This window comes from Schistocerca americana, chromosome 1 (assembly GCF_021461395.2).
Source record: "Schistocerca americana isolate TAMUIC-IGC-003095 chromosome 1, iqSchAmer2.1, whole genome shotgun sequence".
NCBI lineage: Eukaryota > Metazoa > Arthropoda > Insecta > Orthoptera > Acrididae > Schistocerca > Schistocerca americana.
The window spans coordinates 697000746-697023392 of NC_060119.1; the positions used below are offsets into that span (position 1 = coordinate 697000746).

Here is a 22647-nt window from a genome sequence, read left to right on the forward strand (position 1 = left end):
TGTGTTTTTTAACACAAACTTATGTTTTTTTAAATGGACCTCCTATATTTTTTCTTCAGCAATCCATAACATGACAAAGCACATACACAATGGCGTTGATTGCATCGCAATATTCCCATTACATCCCGAGATATTGAGACGCGAAGTTGACCCTTGAAACACCCGACATGCGCTGCTAGCGCACGTCCTGAGGCTCAGGCGTGAACCCCATGCTGCCCGTAATCGCGATGTGATTGACAAGTAAGTGTCCCTCTTTATAAGTATGGAGGTGTGATTACACATGTCAGTCACATCGCGATTACGGGCAGCATGGGGTTCACGCCTGAGCCTCAGGACGTGCGCTAGCAGCGCATGTCGGGTGTTTCAAGCGTCAACTTAGCGTCTCAATATCTCGGGATGTAATGGGAATATTGCGATGCAATCAACGCCATTGTGTATGTGCTTTGTCATGCTATGGATTGCTGAAGAAAAAATATAGGAGGTCCATTTAAAAAAAACATAAGTTTGTGTTAAAAAACACATATGCTTTCGTTTTAGAATGTTTCCCAATATGTACATTCATGGGCCCCAGCCCTACATTGATACAGGTGAAAGTCGTTTTCCAATAGCTGTTATTGTTCCAGAGAAATTTCGGGTGGACAAGATAGCTGGGACACCCCGTATATTATGACTTTTGAACACTATTAAGGTAAATACGTTGTTTGTTCTCTATCAAAATCTTTCATTTGCTAACTATGCCTATCAGTAGTTAGTGCCTTCAGTAGTTTGAATCTTTTATTTAGCTGTCAGTAGTGGCGCTCGCTGTATTGTAGTAGTTCGAGTAACGAAGATTTTTGTGAGGTAAGTGATTTGTGAAAGGTATAGTTTAATGTTAGTCAGGCCCATTCTTTTGTAGGGATTATTGAAAGTCAGATTGCGTTGCGCTAAAAATATTGTGTGTCAGTTTAGTGAGTTCCTAGATAACAGAACGCAGCATGTTATTCTCAATGGAGAGAAGTCTTCCGAAGTAAGAGTGATTTCAGGTGTACCGCAGGGAGTGTCATAGGACCGTTGCTATTCACAATATATATAAATGACCTTGTGGATGACATCGGAAGTTCACTGAGGCTTTTTGCAGATGATGCTGTGGTGTATCGAGAGGTTGTAACAATGGAAAATTGTACTGATATGCAGGAGGATCTGCAGCGAATTGACGCATGGTGCAGGGAATGGCAATTGAATCTCAATGTAGACAAGTGTAATGTGCTGCGAATACATAGAAAGATAGATCCCTTATCATTTAGCTACAAAATAGCAGGTCAGCAACTGGAAGCAGTTAATTCCATAAATTATCTGGGAGTATGCATTAACAGTGATTTAAAATGGAATGGTCATATTGTAAGTAGGCTGTTTAGGTTTTCTTATTGGTAACGCCACGTAGCGCTCTGTATGAAAATCACTGGCTGTGCTGTGTGCAGTCTATGGCTAGTTTGCATTGTTGTCTGCCACTGTAGTGTTGGGCAGCTGGATGTTAACAGCGCATAGCGTTCGGCAGTTGGAGGTGAGCCGCCAGCAGTGGTGGATGTGGGGAGAGAAATGGCGGAGTTTTGAAATTTGTAAGACTGGATGTCATGAACTGCTATATATATTATGACTATTAAGGTAAATACATTGTTTGTTCTCTATTAAAATCTTTCATTTGCTAACTATGCCTGTCAGTAGTTAGTGCCTTCAGTAGTTTGAATCTTTTATTTAGCTGGCAGTAGTGGCACTCGCTGTATTGCAGTAGTTCGAGTAACCAAGATTTTTGTGAGGTAAGTGATTTGTGAAACGTGTAGGTTGATGTTAGTCAGGGCCACTCTTTTGTAGGGATTTTTGAAAGTCAGATTGCGTTGCACCTAAAATATTGTGTGTCAGTTTAAGCACAGTCATGTATAATTGTTCTAAGGGGACGTTTCAATATAAAGTTGATCGTCGGTAAAGCAGATGCCAGACTGAGATTCATTGGAAGAATCCTAAGGAAATGCAATCCGAAAACAAAGGAAGTAGGTTACAGTACGCTTGTTCGCCCACTGCTTGAATACTGCTCAGCAGTGTGGGATCCGTACCACATAGGGTTGATAGAAGAGATAGAGAAGATCCAACAGAGAGCAGCGCGCTTCGTTACGGGATCATTTAGTAATCGCGAAAGCGTTACGGAGATGATAGATAAACTCCAGTGGAAGACTCTGCAGGAGAGACGCTCAGTAGCTCGGTACGGGCTTTTGTTAAAGTTTCGAGAACACACCTTCACCGAGGAGTCAAGCAGTATATTGCTCCCTCTTACGTATATCTCGCAAAGAGACCATGAGGATAAAATCAGAGAGATTACAGTCCACACAGAAGAATACCGACAATCCTTCTTTCCATGAACAATACGAGACTGGAATAGAAGGGAGAACCGATAGAGGTACTCAGGGTACCCTCCGCCACACACCGTCAGGTGGCTTGCGGAGTATGGATGTAGATGTAGATCAGAATAGGTAAAGAGCGAAATGTCAGTACGTTCAGTTCTGCTCAGCTGTTTGAAAATCAAATAATGTAAGAGGTTTATCAGCACAGTAATTCATTAATTTTTCAAAGGGGATGTTTCAACGTTGTTATATCAGTTCTGAAATTGTATAAAGCAAATAATTTTCTTTTGTTGTGGGGAGCTAATTTTGCTTGTTGTATTCTACTAATAATTACGTGCGTGGAAACATCCCCATATATGTTATAATGTCTACTAGCTACGATGCATTCCTCCAATCGTGTCATACGGAAATTGGAAGTTTTCTTGGGAACTACTACTCCACGATACTTCCACCCATATTCATAAATGTCATCAACGGACTTTGCCGATTATGTAGATCGGAGCAGACGCTGTCCACACGTGGTGTACATGCCTGGTTCTCGTGCTGGCACCAACATACTGAAGAGAGAGATAGGTAAAGGACGTTATCCTACTGGAAAAAAGTATCTCCCTGACAAAGTAACCGAAAATACAGGTGTCTAACACTCTTTATTGGCTACAATTCCACGCAAAATGAAGTTCCGAGTTAGTAAATACATACACCGCTAATTGTTGTTCTCCTGTTTGATGGCAGACCCACAACCTGGCATCACTGATGCCAAGGCTGAACTAAATAGTGTGCGCCATCCATCATCTTTCCACGACGTCGGGGAAGGGGGTGGGGGGTGGGAGGTGGTGAGTGGGGGGAGGACCGTAGCGTTTAACGCAACATTCTGTAAGTGGTTGTTTATGGTCCCATCAGACACCCTCGATACCGTATTTCTTCTAACTGTGGTGTAATCGTCGTACGTTCAGCAAACTTGTGTGATGCAGCTGTCCAGCTGTTAATCTGGGAATCATGGCTACGAACAAACACACATACCTCGGACCACTAAAATCAGCGTTGATGCACAGATGGCACCTCACGTTCGTTGAACCACAATTACTTTCCGCTGAAATTCAGTGGGTTCCTCTAATTGTGCTGTTCGGCATTGTCCTGGCATGTCTACAAGAAGCGTTACCCACAATGAAACTGTAAACATCCTATAAGTCTTTCATGCAATGTGACTAGTTGCTATGGGATAGTAATGAATCATTTTCTAAAGGCTGTAGAGCCGAACTGTCAATAGTATACAAACTGAAATAAAAGAGCGTTTGTGGTGCTACACTTCGCTTGCCCACTACTGCTGCTGACTGGTGGATCCCAAAGAAGATGATGCTGTACCGTGTGGCCTAGGAAGTGTCTGATTAGATCCTAATTACAGGCGTGAATCAAGCGGTCACTTAAACATTGATTAATCTAAGCTTATCACGTGAATATAGGTGAACAGGAAGGGCCATACCATAATCATAACAATAGGAGGAGGCCAAGAATATATTTGCTGATGATTTACAAATAAACAGCAAAACGAATACTAATCATTTAAATCACCAGGATTCAGTGACAAGTTTTCTATGTGATCAAGTACCAATTGGAAATAAAAGTTCCAGTACGATACAAAGAAAGTTACTGCAGAGTCGAGACGAGCGCGTGAGAGAACGGACACGAGGAGGAACAGTGGAGCATGATCGCGCGTTGCCTAGCATGTAGGCCTTAGCCTCTCGCCATCTTTTGCAGACGGCGGCTTGGAGTTGCTTCCGACCGCGTGAATTACGTAGATCAAGTACATCTCGCGAATAGTACACGTCATACTCGATTCTGAAAGGCTCTGAGTACTCTCACATGCCTCTGAGGCCTTAGGGCCAGGCTTTCGCCAACGTGGTGCCTACTACGGCTTCCTCTGTGGTGGACACCGACTACGAGGAAACTACTTGTTGGCTCACAGTAGTGGGGCCGAGTGGCCCTGCAGGGTCCCATTTAATAATTTGGTCGCAGCAACAAAACAGCAGACTGTCAGGGTAGCGAATAGTTTCTACTGGCAAACTAAACAGCTGTTCCTACAAAAAGGTACGTTCGTATTACAAGTGTGCTCTGAGGGTACTATACAGAGCTATTCTTTGCCGTTACCTGGCTGGTCTTTACCGTAAATTATCTCCCAGAAAGGTATCGCTGCGTTTCTGGCGTCCTTCTTCAAACCCAAGGAGTATCTTTAACGGTGGCTGCCATCTTGGTGGCCACCAATAAGAGGCTATTTTTCTACTGTATGTTAAAAACATGGTTCGGACTGTTGCTGTTCTGAATGATTGTAACGTTCGAATAGCATTTTAAGTCAATATTCTCACAAAATGTCCCGTATTTTTATGTGATTAAACCTTGAAAATAATTGGATTTCGCGATTTGATCTCGTGATCGAAAAGGCTCTGTTACTGACTGAAGCTCTGGCGACGTCACAGGCTAGTAGCAGGACGAAGTTATACATGTAGAACTGTTAGCCGAAGTTACTAGTGTTCTACCGTGCTTTTTCTGCAAACAGTTAAGTTATTTAGTGATGGAAAACGCATACACAACTTTTAAGGAGCAATGAAAAGGAAGATTGTGAAGGAAGATTGTGAAGGCTGATAGTCAAACCCTCCGAAAGTTGATGCGTTAATGTTCTGTTAATTCTTTAAAAACAACCCAGATTTTTATGCTCCGGAAATAACAAACGTTAAAACTGCACTGCATGGTGACGAAGACGAAACTACAGTGACAACGCAATAAGTCGCGGAATTGTCTTAAAACTGAAGGAATCGAGAACTGGATTACTTGCTCGGGCCGTACTGAAAAGGTTTTACAGTGCAACTTATGAAAGCATGTAATAATAAAACACAATGTAAAATGTTACATTCATCTAATATTTCTTATGTTAATTGCTGTGGTTGTTGCCAAAACCATTAGTTTTCCAGGTACTTCTTTTCCCAGTTTTTGCATTTTCAGACAGCGAAGTAACACATGTGGGGAAATGCAGAGCATCCTGGTGTATGTCTTCAACAGCCTTACACATTGCAGTTTTTTTTTTCCTCCAGGTCATTAATTTAAGCCACCGGAAAATTATGTATATAAACTACTCATCTGACGCAGAAGAAACTTAAAGATTCTGTTACCCTACAGACTTAACCGCAGCTGAAACACTAGGCAGGACCAACTTTCATTTCATCCTAATGCCCTGGTTTTATTACATTTGCATGCAGCTTCCAAGCAATGTTCATTTTTTCTCTTTGTCAAAATCATACACCTTTACCACAGGTTCAATGGAGACAATTGAAGGTGGCAAATCACTGTGCCCAACGACTTGTTCGGGAAGAATAGTATGGTCGAAAATTGTTAAATGGTTCTCAGATTCTTCAGGATAAGAGTTATGCCTGGCATGTAATACAGTTTCTTAACACCACCCTCGTGATGCATCTCAAACTAATAAGGTGTAAAAAGAAGCTAATAAATGAGAATAGAAATTAAAATGTAACATGATATAGAATTTAAAGCTCCTGTCCAGCGGCATTATGATTAAACTAAAGAAGACAGTAGTATTAGGTGAAGAAGAACAGGAAGGAAATAAATTTGCTCCGATTGAGGATCGAGCTTGCAAACACAGCATTAGAAGCCCATCACGCTACCTATTACATTACAACTATATATGTAGTGTTTAGTTACATCGAAACGATCCTCACAGAAATAAACACAGTAATGACCATTTTCACGTTTTCATCTCTACGAGCGAGTTGCAATCATATTTTAAACATTTTCTCCTTCTCTGGAAAACTCAAAAACAGTTTTTCACGAGTATTCGTAGAGGTTTTTGTACGATGCCGTACTACGCACCTTTTATAACCCATTTTCCGAAAAGTAAATTCCATAAATTAAATAGCACTGTGAATGATTTTTATGGCACTAGGAGCAGTGTGCTAGAAAGTGACGTCACAGGAATTACATAACTAAAATCGAGCTTCCTAGCAAGCTTTCAAATTATCTGAATATCATTTCCTCTTTTTTTTAAAAAATACTGAAAATTTTAAGCATATTATGAGCATAAACTGAGCCGGCCGGAGTGGCCGTGCGGTTCTAGGCGCTACAGTCTGCAACAGCGAGACCGCTACGGTCGCAGGTTCGAATCCTGCCTCGGGCATGGATGTGTGTGATGTTCTTAGGTTAGTTAGGTTTAAGTAGTTCTAAGTTCTAGGGGACTGATGACCTCAGAAGTTGAGTCCCATAGTGCTCAGAGCCAATTGAACCGTAAACTGAGATAGATAAAAATTTAACAAGCTTTCCAGAAATCAGTCAAATACCTATTACAGTTTGAAACACATTGCACCGAAATTAGCAGGACCCAGAACTATTTCTGCTGTATACAGAGGGAATGATGATTTGTAGTATCAGTCCCTCACTTCAGGGGCAGACAAAAAATTGAGAGACAAGTATTCACGTTTTAATTTATAGCAAAAATTCTCTAACAAAACCAATGTAGTGTCACGCGGCCAAATGGCGAAAGTGTTAGGTGACAGTCACTCCCAAAAATAGAACACTTAACAAGAGATTACGTTTCTGCTACGGCGGTCTCGTGTACTAAGTTTAATGCATGCAAAATCTCTGCCTGAGTAACTGACTGCTACGCAAAACCGGTATTCTAAAGGGTAATAAAATGGTATTTGGACAAGGAATTGTAGCTGACTGTCGGTGCGGTGAGAGAGCGCAGGTAGCAGAAACCGTGACCCTGGGCAAGCGTCACCTAGCGGTCCCTGATTGGTCGCGTCCTCATTAGTGACGCTAATCGACTGGAGCAGCGCAGAGCACAGTAGAGGCACTCCCTCAGTCTGATGTTGCCGCAGCAGACTCCCTGCAGCGATGGCCTTGCCAGTCTCGGAAGTGAAACTGCCTTTGTCCGTCATAACAACACACTGTCATCTCGAGGGAGAGCAGCGGTGATCAGGTCACGAAACAGGCTGCAGTTGAAGATAAATCCGTACTCTGTGAAGCAGTGTAACACGTGTGTAAGACCGGGCATTTATTATTATATTAGGACAAGACGGGGCCATGTGGCCAGTGCTGGAAAAGTGCCCTGAACAGTCCTAATGCCTGTTGGGCGGTAGTCACACTAGTTCTAATTGTTGTGCAGCAAAATAATTCTGACGTAAATAACAAAAATTTTAAAAGTTCTATTCTGCGGGCTCACAACCGAGGAGGCCAATCAGAATCTCAACACGGTGTACGGCCGATGTACCGTAAGAGAGGGCAACAGCACCATTGCGACACCACCTCCGGGTGAGAGAGCAAACACCACAAAGCTACATAACAGAGCAGTATGAAGTAACACCACGTAACTTCAAGCGCCAGAGCGTCACTGCAATTGTCAGACGTCGGAAACAGCATTTTATTTAGACGTTTACCATATGATTCAGTAGTTTACTTGTCGAGACCTGTTATAAAAACTTCAACTGTCGATATGTTTATCTGTTCTCTTTTATTTATGTACTGCATTGAGTCGTTGGGGTGGTTAAGATGTCCCTGGGAGGAGCGAAAGGACGTAATGCCTCTAATACGGGTATCCCTAGCGAATCACTGCGACTTCAGACCAGTCTTACAATCGACGGTCTTCCATTCCTTGTGATTCTGGCGTTTTTGCGAAAATTCAGTCCTTTGAGTTCCGATTCATCGTGTAATAGTGCGGAGGCTCTTACGCTCCGCCTATATCGGCCATCCATTCGCGTTATTTACATTCTCTAAGTAACACGGTTAGGGGCACATGGGAAAAGATGTTTCTGAACGACATAGTTAAGCTAGAAAGTTGGGGGGAGGGGAGGGTACAACCATTTTGATAAATGCTCTAGTAAAATAACGCGCTGCCAAAAAAATCGAATCGCTGGACAAGAAAGTACATGGACAAAGCAGCGTGCTCGTTAGCAATAGCTTAACAAAAGTTTAAGGACATGGAGTTTCCGGAGATCAACACCGTCTCCTGAATATTTGAATTAGCTCCGTAGCATACGTATCATTGGTTTATACACTTATGACACTGACGTAAAGCATTTGTTGTGCCAGGCCACATTATTTAGCTGAACTACTGTTAATGTTGACTCCAATATTCGACTTTGCTAGGGAATTTCCAGTCGCTGTGCTTCTAAGATTTCTTTTTAAGAATAAGTATAGAAGTGTATTATTCCAGTATGACGCCGTTGTTGATTGGCATTTGAGAAAGTATGAGTTTGTTATTCAGTTGCCACAATCGCTAGCACTAGCTGCTGCGTGCAAAGGTCTTCTCTCATATGGAGGTCGTGCTCTTTTGCCTTGGTGTATGACGGTCTGGGTCACCTATTTCCTTCCGCAATTTGTTTTTGTCCTGGAACTCTCCTGGAAGTCTCAATTTTTTTCGGTACACAGGAGAAAAGTAAACTGCAGATTAAGACCCGTGTCCGAAACCGTCATCCACCAAGCAACAGAGCATAGCATTCATAGGAGACAAGACCTGTCCACGCAGGAGATGGCTCCATCTTCTCCACTGGCGATCGTGGCAATCAATCGCGATCACTGAGTAACAAACAAGACGTTCTGCCTACGGTCCTTCAGTGTACAAAGTCCTCTTTGCTGTCGAACGGGCGGAATAACGGTGAGCACCAGCGCCGATAACTTCAACTTCCTGCAGCGTCGTTATGTGATGTTTCCGGACACGAGTTCCTATCCTGGATCTATTCCACAAAACACCCTCCGCAACCACGCGAAGTTTGTCATGACATTTGTATTACAGCATGTAGAGAAATCGTTTGAGTCAAAAACTTTTCGCAGGAAAGAGTTTTTAGACAGTCAGATACGTCTTTAGGGGAACAAATAAACAGTTTAATAAAATATACATTGCGCACTTTTGGGGACTTTTAATGTTAGATCCCGACTGATGGCCTAAACCAGAAGGACGCAAATCTGCATTAAATCCCCTGCAAATAAGAGGAACGGCACAAGGCTCATTCTGACCGGACGGTGACGGGCCATTTTAGGTCCAGTGCGGTGCTGTGGCAGCTGCAGACACACATCACTGTGGAGGAGACGTTCCGGAGGGCACAGCGGCAGCCGCGCGGAGTGGCGATTAGCCGCCGTTGTCGCCACGTCACGCCACCACGCCTAATGAGAGGGCGGCGCCACCGGCTCCAATTTCACGCGCCGCGACAGCGCACAGGACTCGCCGCATGCCGGCGCACTCTGGCGGCGGACCTCAAAGGCGGTCGGAAACCACAGGCCGCATGTGCCGGCCGAGCCATGGAGTCTGTGCTGCGCAGCTGCCGTCCACATAATGAACGAATTTATAAACTCTTTTTGTAAGTCGCTCAATATGGCAAGTGGATAAAAACCTTCTACGTCTGCATAAATTATCTACAAACCACTGTGAAATGCGTGACAGAGTTTCCCATTGTTTCACTATTAAAGTTTCTTCCCGACCCATTCGCGTCTGGAGAGCTGCAAGGATGTCGTTAAATGCCACTGTAAGTGCTGTCATTAGTCTAACCTCCTCTTCGCCGCTCCAGCGGTTGCCATATTTAGGTGTGTACTACTGGCTACCGGCTACTGAAACTTCCAAGTCGGCTTTCGCGGGTTACTTCATGTTTATCTTCATCGCCTTCAATTCAGGTTTTGCAGCATTTCTGGATGTCTTTATTCGTGTGCGTACAATATCCACTGTTAGCCCTGTTCTTTTGAGACGAATGGAAAAACTGGTTCAAGCCGACCTCGGGGAAGATCAGTTTCGATTCTGTAGAAATTTTGGAATACGTGAGACAATACTGGCTCTACGACTTATCTTAGAAAATAGATTAAGGAAAGGCAAACGTACGTTTCTAGTATTTGTAGACTTAGAGAAAGCTTTTGACAGTGTTCACTGGAATACTCTCTTTCAAATTCCGAAGGTGGCAGCGGTCAGATGAAGGGAGAGAAAGGCTATTTACAAGTTGTACAGAAACCAGATGGCAGTTACAAAAGTCGAGGGACATGAAAGGGAAGCAGTGGTTGGGAAGGGAGTGAGACAGGGTTGTAGCCTATCCCCGATGTTGTTCAATCTGTATATTGAGCAAGCAGTGAAGGAAACAAAAGAAAAATTTGGAGTAGGTATTAAAATCCATGGAGAAGAAATAAAAACTTTGAGGTTCGCCGATGACATTGTAATTCTGTCAGAGACAGCAAAGGACCTGGAAGGACAGTTGAACGGAATGGACCATGTCTTGAAAGGAGGATATAAGATGAACATCAACAAAAGCAGAACGAGGACAATGGAATGTTGTCGAATTAAATCGGGTGATGCTGAGGGTATTAGATTAGAAAATGAGACGCTTGAAGTAGTAAATGATTTTTGCTATTTGGAGAGCAAAATAAATGATGATAGTCGAAGTAGAGAGGATATAAAATGTAGACTGGCAATGGCAAGGAAAGCAGTTTTGAAAAAGAGAACTTTGTTAACATCGAGCATAGATTTAAGTGTCAGGAAGTCGTTTCTGAAAGTATTTGTATGGAGTGTAGCCATGTATGGAAGTGAAACGTGGACCATAAATAATTTGGACAAGAAGAGAATAGAAACTTTCGAAATGTGTTGCTACAGAAGAACGCTGAAGAGATGACATAACTAATGAGGAGGTATTGAACAGAATTAGGGAGAAGAGAAATTTGTGGCACAACTTGAGTAGAAGAAGGGATCGGTTGGTAGGACATGATCTGAGGTATCAAGGGATCACCAATTGAATATTGGAGTTCAGCGTGGCGATTAAAAATTGTAGAGGGAGACCAAGAGATGAATGCACTAAGCAGATTCAGAAGGATGTAGGCTGCAGTAGGTACTGGGACATGAAGAAGCTTGCACAGGATAGAGTAGCATGAAGACGGCATCAAACCAGTCTCTGGACTGAAAACCACAACAACAACAACAGTCCTGTTTGGTACACTCCTGGAAATTGAAATGAGAACACTGTGAATTCATTGTCCCAGGAAGGGGAAACTTTATTGACACATTCCTGGGGTCAGATACATCACATGATCACACTGACAGAACCACAGGCACATAGACACAGGAAACAGAGCATGCACAATGTCGGCACTAGTACAGTGTATATCCACCTTTCGCAGCAATGCAGGCTGCGATTCTCCCATGGAGACGATCGTAGAGATGCTGGATGTAGTCCTGTGGAACGGCTTGCCATGCCATTTCCACCTGGCGCCTCAGTTGGACCAGCGTTCGTGCTGGACGTGCAGACCGCGTGAGACGACGCTTCATCCAGTCCCAAACATGCTCAATGGGGGACATATCCGGAGATCTTGCTGGCCAGGGAGCACCTTCTAGAGCACGTTGGGTGGCACGGGATACATGCGGACGTGCATTGTCCTGTTGGAACAGCAAGTTCCCTTGCCGGTCTAGGAATGGTAGAACGATGGGTTCGATGACGGTTTGGATGTACCGTGCACTATTCAGTGACCCCTCGACGATCACCAGTGGTGTACGGCCAGTGTAGGAGATCGCTCCCCACACCATGATGCCGGGTGTTGGCCCTGTGTGCCTCGGTCGTATGCAGTCCTGATTGTGGCGCTCACCTGCACGGCGCCAAACACGCATACGACCATCATTGGCACCAAGGCAGAAGCGACTCTCATCGCTGAAGACGACACGTCTCCATTCGTCCCTCCATTCACGCCTGTCGCGACACCACTGGAGGCGGGCTGCACGATGTTGGGGCGTGAGCGGAAGACGGCCTAACGGTGTGCGGGACCGTAGCCCAGCTTCATGGAGACGGTTGCGAATGGTCCTCGCCGATACCCCAGGAGCAACAGTGTCCCTAATTTGCTGGGAAGTGGCGGTGCGGTCCCCTACGGCACTGCGTAGGATCCTACGATCTTGGCGTGCATCCGTGCGTCGCTGCGGTCCGGTCCCAGGTCGACGGGCACGTGCACCTTCCGCCGACCACTGGCGACAACATCGATGTACTGTGGAGACCTCACGCCCCACGTGTTGAGCAATTCGGCGGTACGTCCACCCGGCTTCCCGCATGCCCACTATACGCCCTCGTTCAAAGTCCGTCAACTGCACATACGGTTCACGTCCACGCTGTCGCGGCATGCTACCAGTGTTAAAGACTGCGATGGAGCTCCGTATGCCACGGCAAACTGGCTGACACTGACGGCGGCGGTGCACAAATGCTGCGCAGCTAGCGCCATTCGACGGCCAACACCGCGGTTCCTGGTGTGTCCGCTGTGCCGTGCGTGTGATCATTGCTTGTACAGCCCTCTCGCAGTGTCCGGAACAAGTATGGTGGGTCTGACACACCGGTGTCAATGTGTTCTTTTTTCCATTTCCAGGAGTGTATTTTTGTACAGTGCCGGAAAAAATGCAACACCCTGAAGGAAAAGGTAATTTTATTGACAAGTGTGGCGACAGGTGTTTCATCATTGTGGGGGTATGTGATACATTCAGACCAAATAAAACACAAATGTCACAGTGAAGGGTGCCCAAACCGTCGAAACAATACACAGTATCCCTCCTACCCCTCTCCCACCCGGCGGCAAACCTGGCGTGTATTCTCGCTTGCAAACAAACATAAATGTGCAGAATGGCATTCTGCGATCGACTGTTCCAAGCATCTTCCGCCTCTGGTTGCAATTGGGCAATGGTTCTTACAGCCGCTGGAGAACTAGTAAGTGCCGGCTGGTGTGGCCGAGCGCTTCTAGGTGCTTCAGTCTTGAACCGCGCGACCGCTACGGTCGCAGGTTCGAATCCTGCCTCGGACATGGATGTGTGTACTGTCCTTAGGGTAGTTAGTTTTAAGTAGTTCTAAGTTCTAGGGGACTCATGACCTCAAATGTTAAGTCCCATAGTACTCAGATCCATTTGAACTAGTAAGTTCCCGCTTCATGGTGTCCAGTACGTGTGCGAGAGATCTAGTGATTTGCCGGGCGGAGTAGTTTTTGTGCACCACGAAGAGCAAATTTCGTCGCGGCAAACGTATGTGGACGTGCACTGAAAAAGCGCATCACCTTCTCGTGGAAGAAGTGACAATAGCAGGGGGAAACAACCTATACAATGTTGCAGGCTCTGGTTGCTTTACCCTGTAGAAACACCATATGTGACTGGGGTATGTAACTAATGGTCCTCCACACCATGGAGTCTTAGGTGGAACCTGTGTGTCGTGAGGGGGTGCAGTCTGGAGTAAGCAGCTCACCAGGTCTACGACATACACGGGATACACCCATCACTCGCGTACACACAGAACCTACTCTCATCACTGAAAACAACAGAATGCCGATTCTACCCTCAAGTTAAATCTTTCACGACACCAGATTAGCCACACTTGGTGCCGTCGGGTTGTCAGTGGTAGCGTGACTAGAGGCACACGCGATCGTAATCCCGCTGCCAGCAGACGGTTCCCTGTCGTCCCTGATGCACATCAGGTGCAAACTGTGGCCGGGTATTGTCCCTAGATGACGTTTGGTCAGCCAAACCCACCCGCAAAAAGCGTCGATCTCGACGTGCGTCTGTGCCACGCAGTTCTCCCATCTTTAGCGTCCTTGTTAAGTTAAATAATTTTCTGTTTGAAACTGTAGTTGAGAAATTCATATTGCGAATCATGAGCAACTTGCATTGACGGGTTTTCTGAATTTCGTATCTGAGACAAGACTCGTTCACGTAACATACTGCCGGCCGCGGTGGTCTAGCGGTTCTAGGCGCTCAGTCCGGAACCGCGCGACTGCTACGGTCGCAGGTTCGAATCCTGCCTCGGGCGTGGATGTGTGTGATGTCCTTAGGTTAGTTAGGTTTAAGTAGTTCTAAGTTCTAGGGGACTGATGACCACGGATGTTAAGTCCCATAGTGCTCAGAGCCACGTAACATACTGTGGTATTTGACTCGCCGTGGTTGTCTCCAGAATAACAACTAATTGTATTACTCGCGAGTAATTGTGTTAGTATAGACACACAGTAACAGAGCGTTTAAGACTTATGTCCAACTGGACGTGGTTCTGAAATTTGTGCTATTCATAGCACCGACGCTGCTTCGGCACCGCAGAAGCGACTTGCATTTCATTTATTAACAGTTTCAAGATTCTCCAGCAATCTTACCATGACACTATTTGGAGAGAGTAATAGGGGATGATTTCTCTATTTTTATGTGTTTACTATTCACGCTCTTGTCATAAATGTGGAGTGGGGTGTCCGAATTCTGAATTCTGATGCACTATAGAAAGAGGTTCCGTGTAACCAAATAACAGGCGAGATGGAAATTGAGCAGACAGTGCACCAGTTGGAAATATTTAGATTGGGTTTCTTATTTGCTTCACAACGAAGGAAAACCTTCCACAAACATTGATGAAAATCGGGGATCGGAATTAGTCTTAATTCATTTCTGGGACAATGTGCTAGACAAAAATTATGTAAACCTAGTTTATGGGCAAGTCTATTCGGTTTTGTGTATACAGAGTGAAGTGGACGAGCTTTTCGACACGTGCAGTGCAGCCGAACCGCAGGCGACGCTGACAGCGGCTCCGCTCAGGTTCAAAAAATGGTTCAAATGGCTCTGAGCACTATGGGACTTAACATCTATGGTCATCAGTCCCCTAGAACTTAGAACTACTTAAACCTAACTAACCTAAGGACAGCACACAACACCCAGCCATCACGAGCCAGAGAAAATCCCTGACCCCGCCGGGAATCGAACCCGGGAACCCGGGCGTGGAAAGCGAGAACGCTACCGCACGACCACGAGATGCGGGCGCTCCGCTCAGGCTGTACTTCAGATCAATAAGATCGAAATGACAGCGGATGCAAGATGAGGAGCGGGTGTATTTAAGGCCATCAGCTTGATCACATACTCCTAAGATTTCGTCCATTATAATTTCGATACGCTTGTCGATGTTAGCTGGGTGAATATCAAAAGTCTTTTTATCTCGACGATCGATAGGCGAACTGTCTATGATGACAACTTCGGTGTATCTGACGTATTGTTTGTAGGCTCCTGTCCTGAATTCCTCGGACGATGTTTGCTTAACGATTTTCCTGAAGCTTCGCCAGCACGGCTGGCATTATCAAACGTTCATTCTCCGTTGCTGGAGGTGAACTGCAGTCCAGTTCGCGGCCGCCGATGGTAAGTACTTTCCGTGTCAATGTCTGAGGGCATTCCCAGGTCATTATCGGTGTGGTTCTCCCGTTGGTACCTGCACCTGTCATTCGCTGCAACTTGGGAGTCCAGGATTCGTTCAGCTTGGGGATTCTTCCTTCTTACTGAAACTATGGACATGGTTGAGAATTTCTATGACTTCCCTAAACAAGAGGGTGTGGCAGCTCTTCTACACAGTGAGATACTCAATGGCGGCGAATTTTATTATGCGGTCGGTCTCAGACAGCTCGTGCTTCGCCACTATCGATTTCCCTGCTTGTACCATTCATGATCGCTGAATCTGGTATTAATGGATCATCCAGTCACTCCACCATAGACTTTTCCGGAGGTACACGTTACACGGTATACTGCAAACAATGCAGGTGGGTCAATACCAGGATCACCGAACATAGACGGTATTGCAGGTGTTGGAGAGATCACTTGTGGCGGAGCACGCACTGTATGAGACCGATCTCATACTGAAATTCCCTGCCACGGAGGTTATCTCTGTGAAGAAGCCCTGCCGTGCCCACTTGTTTAGGTAGGCCATGGAAATCCACAAATATTGAGAGTTGGCAATACTTTCTTAGGATTTAAAGGTTGGCTACAGCGCGCATACACAGCGCTGGAATCTAAGATATTGTTGTCGCGCTTCGCAGAGCACCGATTAATTAGTGGCAGTTTGAAGCCAGTGTAGGAGCCCGCCTGCTGTGGTGCGCACGTGTGTTGGGCGAGGGGTCGTCGCCGAGCTGCCGAGCTGCCGTGTCCGCCAGCAGCGACACAGGATTTGGTATTGAGTTGATACTTTTTATAATTTGCAGCGCGCTTATTAATTTAAAGAAAAGGGTTTGTGTATGTGCGTAGCAGCAGACGGTAATTTTGATAATGATAGGAGCTGAATTCTTAAGGGAAACCACTGTTAGGCGGGTAGATTAAGTATTGATTTTTGTCATTGATTTCTGTTGTTATTGTCAGGGAATTGTTTCACTATGTATTTAATTGAGAAGTATTTCAGTCTGTCTGAAGAGTTTGATTAATTTGTAATATTGCTTTAATGCCACTGGAGGCCGATTTACATACGAAACGATTGTTCAAAGAGCTTCTAGCGTTATGTTAATTGAATGAGAAAGAATCGTTTTCAGAATATAGTTTTCGAAATAAGGAATTTCTTGTTTGGGTTATCATTTATCGAGTTTAGATTTGACCAAACCCTTTCTCTTGAATTATATGTAGTTGTAGTAAGCAGCAGCAGCCGCAGCAACAGCAGGAGCCGCCATACAAAACATGCATTGCACTCAGCATGAATAATAGTTTTTTTATGCTTTTGTTAAGTAATTGAATGCAGCAGATCAAGCAGTGGCAGCAGAAAGACCAAGTAAGTTATTTGTTGCGCACAGGGCCAAATAAAAAAAAATCATTTAGGCGATCTCTGTAATAGTAAAGTTAACATGAGTACAAGCACGAGATTTTCAGTAGAAAACACGAGATAAGAAGATAGAGCTCGCGACTTTCAGTATGACAATACTTTCAACAAAAATGAACAAAGCCTGAAGGTAAACGGGACCTGGATTCCTGTGCTGCAGTAAACGACCGAAGCAAGGGGGGAAACACATCGATAATGACCAGGGAAAAGCCCTCAGTCTTGCGCGACAGATAATCTGCGGACGCCAGATCGATCCAGTCCACCACCAGCGATGGAAAGCTAAGCTATGACAATGCCAGCCAGACGTGCTGGCGGAACGCCAGTAAAACTGTTAAACAAATATCGACTGAGGAAGCCGAGACAGAAGCCAATGGGAAATACATCGAGACACAGCCACGTAAAGCACTCCGTCTTCAGGCCACAAGTGGCCCATCGGAACCATCCGGCCGCCGTGTGAGCCTCAGCTGAGGATGCGAATAGGAGGGGCATGTGGTCAGCACACAGCTCTCCCAGTCGTTATGATGGTGTTCTTCGACCGGAGCCGCTACTATTCGGTGGAGTAGCTCCTCAATTGGCATCACGAGGCTGAATGAAACCCGAAAAATGGCAACAGCGGATGGCGGCCCCGATGGTCACCCATCCAAGTGCTGGCCACGCCCGACAGCGCTTAGCTTCAGTGATCTGACGGGAACCGGTGTATCCACTGCGGCAAGGCCGTTACCAAGGCCACATAAACCTCAACAATTTGGTGTACCTCTCACGCACAGGCTGATACTAAGTGTGACTAGAGTTACGTGGTATTGAGATTTGCAATGTGGTCTATATTCAGTTGGTAAGATCTGACGCTGTAGATTATAGTTGAGTCGATGTAAGTTATCCCTAACAGTTGCACTGGGCTGGGCGAAGCAGCTTCGCGGGCTTAACTCAACCAATAACGTAACGCGATTTTGTAAACGTCTGTATGGGAACGCCCCAGTGTTGTCACAGCTCTGTAGACGGCTACTGTTTCCGCTTGCAGCAGTTAGCGCTTCGCAGTTGAAAGCTGGCAACAGCACTGCGAGCTTTCAGGGTAATTCTTCCACCGTCTCAACTATACCCTGTGTAGCCTCTGTGCTCATCTTCTTACTGCTGACTTGTGCTGTTTTATATGCAGAATCGACGAGCTATGTGGAACATTCCTCGGCATTTAGTCTCCTCCCACCCGTCAAACAAAGTAGCAGACATTCGATCATAAGTATTAGGTTTCAATAGCTTCGATTTTTCAATTTATTTAGCCTTAAGTGCACTCATTTGAACGCACATACACTCTAAGAAAAAAAAAATACGACGCTCCACGAAGGAATTATTCGAATGGGACGGTAATCGGGGCCTGGACTCTCACTGACTGGAGTAGGAATGTCTTCAGTGATGAGTCCTGCTTTGAAATGAGTCACTATGACCAGTGAAGACGTTTCTGGAGACTCTCCAGACAGAGTGGTTACCAACCTGAGTGTCGCCCGCCCTATAGTTTGACAACCGGAAGTGAAAATCCGGAGTACCATTTCTTTCCGCAGCAGCACTCACTCGTTTGTCATCCGCCTCACCCGTACAGCACAGCAGTACGTCGACGATATTCTACGTCCCGTTTTGTTCCCCTTATTGACAAGCCATCCTGAGCTTACATTTAACCAAGATAATGCCCGTCCACACACGGCAAGAGTCTCTGCTGCTTGTCTTGGTGCTTGCCAAACCCTACCTCCACCAGTCAAGTCGCCGTATCTCTCCCCACTTGAGAACGTTTGGAGCATAATGGGTAGGGCCCTCCAATCAGCTAGGGATCCTGACGGTCTAACGTGTCAATTGGACAGAATTTGGCACGATATCGCTGAGGAGGACATCCAGCAACTCTTTCAATCAGCCCCAAACCAAATAACTGCTGCATAGGGGCCAATGGTGGACCAACGCGTTACTGCTTTGCTCAATTTGTGAAGCTGTATCTTTTGAATAAATCATCCAGTTTTTCTGAAATGGTGATGATTTGTCTGTCTGAATATGTACATGCCTTCTACTGATTACCGTCCCATTCGGATAATTCGTTAGTGGTGCCTTTTTTTAAATTTTTTTGTCTTAGAGTGTATTACCACTGGTTCATGTCATCGTATAACGATTGCTCTGTTTGGTAAGCACACTTGGAAATGATCGTACGAAACTGGTCAACAGTGGTGAATAAAACTCTCTCGTTCACAACGATTTTCTTTAATCGGTGTTTGTTGGTGAGACACAAGAACAATAAAAAACAATATCTAGAGATAAAAATAGTGTTTCTCTCACTGTGTCAGAATTAAGGAGTAAAATGCGGGTATTTAAGATGTTATCTGTCAGAACGAATCAGAAGCCATTAAGGGGATTTTTACTATCTTTGGCCTGAAAAAGGCATGTTGTTTGAGAATTTTTTTCTCGGCATGTGTTATAGATATCAATTTCAAATTTGGTCAAAATGTTTATTGATATTTCGTCTACAAACTGGAATTTTTTCGACCGGAAATGTCGAAGAGCAAAGGCGGAAGTGCCGTCAGAACGAAATGAAATTTCGATGTAGATCTCCACGCGCGGTGTGTCATAGGTCAGCCGGCACGTCTGAAATCAAAACTGAGTTGATGTTAGCGAAGTATATAAGATTCGTTAGGAGTTGTACCTCGCTTAAGTTATTTGGGCCATAGGAAACAAAATGGCGGCCATTTGAAACAAAAAAAATAGGATTTTTTCATCGATTTTTCGACTTCGTCGGCCAAGTAAAAATATTTATAGTTGATGAATCGGAATAAAAGTGGTACAACTCCTAGATAGCTTAGTTAGTTTTGTCGGAAACAAACAATCATGCCAATCGGTTCAGTAGGTTTGAACTTACCGTACCACACTATAAAAAAAAAGTCATTTCGAGAAAAACGCATTTGAAATTTTGACTATATATAAATGCAATATTATGCAGCGTACTTTCAATCTGCTATTCCGGGTCAATAAACTAGTCCTTCCTCTTCCTCAAAGAGTGCGTTCTGCTCGATCTGGGCCATCCTGCACTGCTCCAGAGCCGCTCGTACGGCCGGTGACAAGCGGTTTACGGCCGCTTGAATCTGGTGGTCCTCCGAATGCTTGGGGAACTGCGTCGAATAGAGTCCCAGGGTGACGTCCATCGTTGTCATGGTCTTCAGAATTGCTGAATACGCTTCATTGAAGCTGCTCACTGCGAGGAAAGTCGCAATCTCCACAGTCTTCGCACCAGAATGCAAATGCTTGGGGGCTAACTTCCACGCACACGCGTTCAAACTTTCATTGGAATTTTGTGTGTTTCCTCCCAAGCATCGCTACAATAACTCGTCCTCGGAAAGAAAAACAAAACAAAAAACAAAAAACTGGTGCGTGAAAAATGCCGATTTCAGGCAGGTACATTTTTTTTGTTCAACCGCGAATAACAAACATTTCCGTTCTGTATTCGGAAAAACTGTTTCAGGGGTGGATTCTAAACACTTTTATGGATCCAAAAATGCAATTTAAAAAGAATCGATTTTTTTGAACCAAAAGACAGCTTTCAACGCCAGAACAAGCCGTTTAGAAACTCTGAAGCTTGTGCAGTCAGTACCTGAAGTTCCAGGCCTGGGGCACATTTAAAGTCAGCCGCCCGCCACGCCGATCCGCACAGGGCGGGCGGGCGGGCGCCCTTGGCACAGTGGCGGCGCGCTGGCGCTGTCTACCGTGTACACGCGGCCCCATTGAGAGCGTCGTGACCGGCCGGCCTGCAGACAACCATCTCCACCCGCCGCGCTTTCCCTTCCGCCATCGTCTGGAAACAATGAACGCCCGCTGCCCGAGAAAAGGAGTTGTTTGCGCCTCCTGAAAGGCGGCGGCTTCCCGCGCTACGGGCGCTAGATGCTATCCGCCGGGGCGCGCGCTTCCTTATTCCTGGCGACGTGAGGCCGCACAGCGGCACAGCAGCAATTACTCCGATGAAAAGCCCAGCGCCGGACCCTGCAGCCGCGCATGTCGCATTTCAAATCCCTTCCCTCGACAAAGGAAGGAGGTCAAGTCGACGATAACTTGAGAAAGGGTGTCTTCTTCTGGAAGTCTGTTTAGGTTACCATGTTAAAATTTGCTTGTGATCGTTAATTGGCAACACATCGGCTACATATGCATCTATATTCCACAAGATACGTTACGGTGTGTGGCTGAGGGTACATATGATACGACTGTCATTTCCCTCATTCCCAGTTCCATTACCGAGCGCTGTCGATAAACTTGGGTGTGTGCTCTAATTTCCCTGATTTTCTCGTCGTGGTGATTTTCAAATGGTTCAAATGGCTCTGAGCACTTCATCAGTCCCCTAGAACTTAGAACTACTTAAACCTAACGAACCTAAGGACATCACACACATCCATGCCCGAGGCAGGATTCGAACCTGCGACCGTAGCAGCCGCGCGGTTCCGGACTGAGCGCCTAGAACCGCTAGACCACCGCGGTCGGCCGTGGTGATTTTGCGAGATTTATGTTGGAGGACTGTTATCCAGGTGAAGGATCGTATTTTCAACCGTAAAACTCCCCGTGTGACACAACTCCTCTCTTGTACCGTCTGCCACTGGAGTTTGTTTAGCATCTCCGTAATGATTTCGGGATTGTTAAATGATCCCGTGACGAAACGAGCCACTCTTCTTTGCTTCTACTGTATCTCTATCTCTTCTGTTAATCCACCTGGGTAAGGGTCCCCGACTAGTGAGCCCTGTTCAGTATTTTTTTGCGGATGAATTAAATTTTCTTAATATTCTCCTAAACAATCTCAACTTGACATCTGATTTTCCTACAGTTCATTTTGTGTGGACATTCCAATTTGAGTATTTCTGGGCGGTTACTTCTAGGCGTGGGCAACGGCCTTGCCGCAGTGGATACACCGGTTTCCGTCAGATCACCGAAGTTAAGCGCTGCCGGGCGTGGCCGGCACTTGGATAGGTAACCATCCGAGCGGCCAAGCGCTGTTGCCATTTTTCGGGGTGCACTCAGCCTCGTGATGCCAATTGAGGAGCTACTCTACCGAATAGTTGCGGCTCCGGTCAAAGAATACCATCATAACGACCAGGAGAGCGGTGTGCTGGCCCCACGCCCCACCGCGTTCTCAGCTGAGGATGAGGCGGCGGTCGAATGGTCCCAATGGGCCATTTGTGGCCTGCAGGCGGAGTGGTAACTCCTTGGTGTCTTACGGTTGAATATTTCGTCCATAGAGGACAGTATGTGGAGGGCTCCGACTGTTGATAAAGATAAATGCAACAGTTAATGCGACGGTCATTTACTTTTCCGCTATGCGTTTCGTTTCGCGCCATTTTCTTCGGTCGGAGAATTGAGTAATTATATTGCTAGTGTTCATGAAGAGCACAGACTTCTTTTCATAGCAGCAAACCAAGTGCAAGGTTTATTATGTTACGTCTTTTTGTGGTCATAAAACTGATTTTTCTGTAAACCACTTTTAAAGTTACAAAACATGTATTTTTATCAGTAAATTGTACTTACAAGGAAAGTAGCGCCGAGAAAAGCGCTGCATGCTGCCATTAGTTGCATGTGCTCTTCCCTGCACATTTGTTTACACTGTCACTTTAAAGATGATAGTATCATATATATTATATATGACAGAAACATGCATACTTGCATTGAATACAAAGATAAGTGAGTAGTTC

The 22647-nt window shown here is 45.4% G+C and overlaps 2 pseudogenes; one reads left to right on the plus strand and one right to left on the minus strand.

Annotated features, from left to right (window-relative positions):
• Positions 1 to 17558: 17558 nt before the first annotated feature.
• LOC124555938 lies at positions 17559 to 17676 on the minus strand (annotated as a pseudogene).
• Positions 17677 to 21842: 4166 nt separating this feature from the next.
• On the plus strand, positions 21843 to 21960 carry LOC124560348 (annotated as a pseudogene).
• The last annotated feature ends 687 nt before the right edge of the window (positions 21961 to 22647 follow it).